Below are 7,552 nucleotides of genomic sequence, written 5' to 3'. Positions count from 1 at the left end.
AAAGATCCATATCGCGTGAGGAAAGCGGTCTTGGGGATATCCATCTCCCGAACCCGTAACTGATGATAACCAGAACGAAGATCAATCTTCGAGAAGAACTGTGCTCCCTGCAACTGGTCGAACAAGTCATCAATCCTAGGTAGTAGATACCTATTCCGGATAGTGACCTTGTTCAACTCCTAAAAATCTATACACAATCTCATACTGCCGTCCTTCTTCTTCACGAAGAGGATCGGCACGTCCTACGGAGAATGACTCCGATGAATAATACCCTCCTTGTCCTTCTGAAACATAGCCGCCTCATTCTCCTGTGAGGTGGCGGCCTCAGCTACCTCCCGGACTGAATAGAACTTTCTCGAGATGAGGTATCGACGAAGATTAGGGCGAAGCCCTGCTAGGAACATCTGAGCCTGACGCTCTCCTGTCTGCCACATCCTCGTGAAATGTAGCAACTCCATGAACTTGCTCTCAAACTCTGCAACTGACCTGTCCCCCTGAGTCAAACGGGACAACTCAAATTCCTTCCTAGTCCGTGTTGTAGAAGAAACATACTGCGCATCAAAGATGTAAACAAAATCCTCCCAAGTGAGGATCATCCGCTGCTCTAATGGAGACTAGAAACAGTACCATCTCCCGGCATCCCCTTTCAGACTATATGATGCCAGTCTTTGCTTCTGAACTGTGTCTACATTGAGTATGTCTAGGACATTACTCACATCCTCCTTCCACTTGTGGGCTACAAGTAGGTCTAAAGAGCCCTGGAACTCCGGTGCTCTCATCTTCTGGTACCTCTCTACCAAGCGGAGCCAAGCCTCCTGTTCCGTGGCTCTATCCGGTACCGCTGGTGGAATAGCTGCAGGTGCTACCTCTGGGTCTCTCTCTTTGATTAGGACGGCTGGTATCCCCTGTGGTAGAACTACTGGAGGTGGTGGTGGTTGTGTCGGTGGCGTGATATGACTCACCACAAGCTCCTCAATCGCTGCCATCCTAGCTACGATAGGAGCCATGAGATCAATGAGGTACTGAGGAGCCTGCTGCGGCTCAGGTGGTGCCTGCTCCTGCTCGGGTGGAGCCTACTGTGGCTCTGCCTGAGCGGATCTGCGAGTGCAAGGTCTGCCACGTCCTGCCATTTCTCTCTGCTCATAAGAAAATAAAAGTTCATAAGTCAAAGTAGACGTATATACATACATAATACATCACAATACGATTTTCACACCATATAGTATTCACGCATATACTTTAAGCAAAAATAGTTGTCATAAAAAAAATTTCTCAAAATTTTGAGATATACGCATATACTGTCCTCACTCATACTAGGAAATCCTTAGCGGACTCTATACATGAATCCTAAGAAACTCTAACCTAGCTCTACGACTCGACACAGGATGATCCTAAGGATACTGAAACTAGAGCTATGATACCAACTGTGACGCCCCTGGGTTCACACAAGGCTGAAGTCCAAGGTGAAACCAGGAATGTCAAACCTACCATGCACCACACCGTGCAATAACATATTTCACCATCACAATTACTATCTCTCTAGTGGAATCAACAACAGGTGTAGGTACAAAGCAAGTAAAAGATTTTACAATAAATACATGATGAAATGATAGATTTCGGATTAATACATCTCATCAACCAAATAAGCTGGAATACATAGTCAATGTCTGAAATGAATAAAAACAGGATGGAGATCTCAACATGTCTAAAAATACAAAACATCTGATACATGAAATAAGGCACACAACCTTTCAACTCTAGAATATAAATCTCTCAAGTCTAAAAATGTCTCGAGTGGAGTACAAAAATAAAATACATCTAATAAGAGGATAAACGGGCGCTAATAAAAATCACCCTCAACCTACGACTCTCCGGGCTCCGGGCTCGTTACCTGAAAGGGGGAGGGACAACGAGCGTCAAAGCGCTAGCGAGCAACATCACAACCAACCCCAAGGGATAGGGCTCGTTGTATATAAAAATATAGTTAATACATAAAAATATAAAATTATTTATACTAACAATAGTGGGTTTTAGTACTTAGAAAATTACAACACGAGCATAGGTACGTCGAGCGAAATAATCCAAACAAGGAAACCCTCATGTATATACCTTGTATCTCAAATTGTAAATCCCTAAATACTAAACCCGAGGTTTAACACAAGAAACAATAAAGAAAAGAATACAAACTCATCTCTACCGATACAATTTAAACATGTCAAAGCTACAATAAATGTCATGTCCAGCCTTGGTAGCTATCATGTCCCAGCCTCATATAATATGTCGTGTTCCAAACTCGGTTAAGAAACATACTCAAGGTTTAGCAATTATCCAACATAGGACTGTAATGGATTATTGTCCAACACGAGGACTTTAATGGATTATAGTCCAACACGAGGACTTTAATGGATTATAGTCCAACACGAGGACTTTAAATGAATTTTAGTCCAACACGAGGACTTTGTATATGAACCATGGAATACTAATAGTAAAGGTATACATATTCTACTCTTGTACATGTCTCGCTGTACAGATCTAAGCTTGTGCCAAAAAAGTCATCTTACATGTGTAGATGAAATCATAAATACTGCAATTTAATACCCGATAAACAAGGCAACTTCTCATGTTCAAAAATGATAAACAGAACCATCGATTATATATGAACACTGTATGAAAGTATAAGCACAGTAGGTGATCAAGCGGAAACACAAATGAAATAGAAAAAAAACTTCGATGAGTCGACTCATAATCAGCTATGAGTCGACTCATGACTCATGGGTCGACTCATAAACTGACGAGTCGACTTAGCAGACACTTATGAATAACAGGAATTATCTTCGTGAGTCGACTCATGATAGTCATGGGTCGACTCAGCCTGATGAGTCGACTCATGATGAGTCATGAGTCGACTCACGAGTTGAAAACTAGATATTTCACAACTGCAACTCGTCATCTCGTTCCATACTTTTACTACACTGATTTACACCTCCATAACTATCAATTCTAAACTATGAGACAGTGAAAAAAGAATTCATATCTAGCATGAGAAACGAACACTTGCATGTTAGATCTAACATTTAACCCCTAAACATGAAAGTGGGCATTTAAACAAATAAAACTCATATTTTCTTTTCTTTAAATAAATTCCCAGATCTGGGTTTTCATCAAAAACTCGTTGGTGGGGATTTAAAAATCTGAAACACATGCTTTCTAGCATTTACACTAATAAGAACATTGATTTATACTTGAAAATAAGTCTTAGGCTCAATAAAACTCATGAAAAACGTTTATAAACTATTAAAAACATGGGAGAAGGATTGGGCGAGATGTTACTCACCTCAGATGTGTTGAAGAACGATTCCCCTTGCTGTAAACCACAAGGAGCTGTTGAAATTCCCCGAAAATCTCCCAAAAACGCCCAATAGCGAACTAGGGTTTTGAGGGGGAGAGGAGGCTAGGGTTTCTCTGGGGAGAACTGATGAAAAGAGGTGTTTTCGGGTGGAGGAGAATATATATGAACAGTTAAAACCCAACCCGAAACCTAAACAAACCCGATCCACAAAAACCAAAAAACCCTCGATGAGTCGACTCATGACTGTCATGAGTCAACTCATGACTCATGGGTCGACTCATAAGATAATGAGTCGACTCAGCATAGACTTTTGATAATGGGAGTTGATATCATGAGTCGACTCATCACAGTCATGGGTCGACTCAACCTGATGAGTCGACTCATGATGAGTTATGGGTCGACTCATGAGCTGAAAACTGGGTTCTTCAACTCTGCTGCACATGATTTGCAAATTTGTAAACTCAACCTCATAACTGATGCATAAATACATTCTCATAAGCTCAAAACACTAGTTTTCATGCACAACCATGTTATAAAGGTATTTATCATAAATAAATATTATGTTTCACTAATAATCACATATATAAATTATCAAAATCTACGAGGTCTTACATATCATGTCCAGCCTACATAAGTATAAGTGTCATATTCAAAGTTTAAACATGTGTCCAACACATGGACTAATACTTGGTGTAGTGGATGCCCAACACATGGACTACATATATAAATTGTCCAACACATGGACTGAATGATGAATGTCCAATATATGGACTGAATATAATGAATGTCCAACACATAGACTGAATATGATGAATGTCTAACATATGGACTGCACATAATAATTTCCAAATACATGGACTGAATAAAATGTGTAGAATATCGATGAGATATATGAAAAAGGATGCATATACACTAATTTCACACGTGTCTCGGTGTGCAAATCTAAACTCATATCCGCAAGCCATCTCATATATGAAGATACAAAATAAACAATAATTTCTAACGCTAAATATTCGAGGTGACTCCTCGTTCATATTAAAGCATACAACAAAAGTAAACATGCACAAACTGTGCCGACGATCAACCGAAACAGGCAGAAACCATTCCTAGGTTTCTGTCTGCTTCGAAACAAATCTAGAAGTGACTTCATTATTTTCTAAGTATAATATTACTAATATCAACATATATGAAACAACATGAAATAAAATATTAGTATGTAAATATATCGTCGAAACCCTAAACATTTATATACACATTTCTAAACGTTTTAAAAGCAAAAACTTGTGATTTAATTCATGATTTATAAATTTCAGATATGAAATTTGTCAAGGTTACTATTGTAATCAATTAGAAAATTATGATAATGTATTCTCACTTCATAAGTTATAAAGATCTATCTTTTGTACACTAAAAATACGTTTTAGGCTCAAAAAATCCGAATAAAACTTAATAAAACGTACAAAATAAAAGGGTGCAGAGTTGGGTGAGATGTTACTCGCCTCAGATGCTGAAAAACTCCTACCATGTAAAAGAGAACCAATCCCCATCGCTGCACTGCACAAAACTCGCTAAAAAATCCTCCGAAATCCCTCAAAATCGGCAAAGAAAAGAACTAGGGTTTGAGAGAGGGGAAAAGGGGCTGCTAGGGTTTGCAACACAAGAGAAAATAGATGTGTTTCGTGTTTAAATATGTGTATATATGACGTTACACTCTTGAGGGGGGGTGATTAGGGTCTTATGCTAATCTAATCCGATTTTATACCAATTAAAACTAATTCAAACTATTCTTCTTGCAAGATAGATATATAATATGTTATAAGCAAGAATAAGCAACATGAGCAAATGAATATGTCCTAGCAATGAGATATACTATGAAATATATACAAGGATATATAAACTAACACAAGGGTGAAATAAACAATCTACAAATGTAATAGGGTAATTTATGATGGCGATAAGAATGTAATGAATACTAAGCACAAATAAAACGCCAAAGTAAACTCAAACACAAGCAAATGATCACGGAGTTCGGACCTTCCGTCCTACGTCTTCGCTCCCCACTCTCGGGGAGAAATCGACTATCACAATTGGGTTTTCTACGCTCACCCGAATAACGTTTATACCTCACAATATCGGTTTTCGACGCTCACCGCTCAACGTTCACACTTCATACTCTCAGTCGGTTTTCTAGCTCACCGAAAACTTTATAATAACACACTCAGTTTTCTAGCTCACCGAAAACCTTACAATCTCACAATATAACAAATAATTTGTTCTCAATAACACACTCAGTTTTCTAGCTCACCGAAAACCTTACAATCTCACAATATAACAAATAATTTGTTCTCTACAATAGATGAGAACACAATGTAAGCCGAAAACCTTACAATCTCACAATATAACAAATAATTTGTTCTCTACAATAGATGAGAACACAATGTAAGCTCACTCTCAATGATACAATCCTACAACCCAAATATATTATGAATGTAAATATAATAAGCTCAATGATTGTGTGCGTGTAAACAAAGAGAAAATAAAATCAACTAAACTCAATATGAACACTAGCTTAGTAAAATGATAATCAAACAATATAAAATATCAAGCTAGATTGAGTTTAGAAAACCTCTTAATAGATCAAGAGTGGAAGAAGAAGAGTTGTATGCTCAAACACCAATAGATGATCTCCTTAAGCTCTTGTGAAATTGATTTCACAAACTCAAACTCTCAAATGCTTAAAAGCTTCTTAAACACTCTTTTAAACAAAAACAAAACAAGCTTAAACCCTTGTTAAAATCTTTTTAAAACATTCTCATTGGTTATCGTATGATAAATGCAATGGGGTATATATAGGATAGAAGAAAACAACCACCAAAACCCCCCAAAACCACTAAAAGACAAAATTCAGCAAGTTATCATTACTGGGCAACGGTAACATCGGTGGTCGACTGTGACGGTCGACCGCGAGAAGAAAAACTGTAAAACTGATCTCTGGACTGCTGACGGTCGACCGTGGTGGTTAACCGCACTGTAGCACGGTCGACCGTGGCGGTCGACCGCACTTTTCCAGATTTTGACAGATGCTGGAATTTTGCATATTTGACTTTGTAAAATCAATTAAAATAGTAAATTAACTCCAAAAATTATGAAATTTTTAGGTAAGGTTCTAGACATGTAGATAAATATGTTATAGAAAGAATTTATAAAATATCACTTCCCAGTTGAGATAAATAAATGTTTGAACATAGATATACAGTTTCTGAAAAAACTACTGAAAACTCGGTTTTGTAAACTCCATTGAAAATAACAAAAAAACTCCAAAATTAGTAAAACTTGGGAAAATGTTTGTATATATGAAGATAAACATGTAAACGAAGAAATTTTTCAAATCACATTTCCCAATTGTGAAAACGCATCAGTTTTGTAAAAACATGCACGGACACATGCACGTTTTTCAAATCACATTTCCCAATTGTGAAAACGCATCAGTTTTGTAAAAACATGCACGGACACATGCACTTACATGAACAAAAAAACTTGATTTTTCCAAAAACGAGTTCAAACAACTTGGAAGCACTTTAGAATGGATTTGTGGACATTATACGAGATATGAAAATAGTGTGAACAAGTCTTTAATCCATAAACACAATATTTTTCTAAATACAATAGAATATGAAACAAACAAACGTGTATATGCAGATATATATTGTTTCATATCTACATAACTAAACCAAAACAACTTAACCATATGAAAACAAGCATGTATATATATATAAATATGTATTTGTTTCATATTTAAACTTGAAAATTAAAACTTATATATATGACTATATATATATATATATATATACCTAAACTAAAATACCCAAGCTTGATCTTAATCTTCAATAAGCTTGACTTGGTACACTTGCGGAAGAAGCTTGAACTTGTATCTTTAACTTGAATGTACATTGCTTCACTCTACTATTCTGCTAACCTCCATTGGATCGATCGTTGAAGCTCTATTCCATCCATCCTCCAACTTATTATTTGTGTATAATAAATAACAAAATACAAATACTAGACAAACAATATTAGATGTAAACTATTTGTTAAATCATCATCAAAACAAGAAGGCCAACAATCTCCCCCTTTTTGATGATGACAAACAATTTACAAAAAGGATATATGCATGAAAGAAAATGAATATTTAAATTATAATTC

The sequence above is a fragment of the Asparagus officinalis genome, chromosome 8 (assembly GCF_001876935.1).
Source record: "Asparagus officinalis chromosome 8, Aspof.V1, whole genome shotgun sequence".
NCBI lineage: Eukaryota > Viridiplantae > Streptophyta > Magnoliopsida > Asparagales > Asparagaceae > Asparagus > Asparagus officinalis.
Note: the sequence above shows the minus strand (reverse complement) of the source record.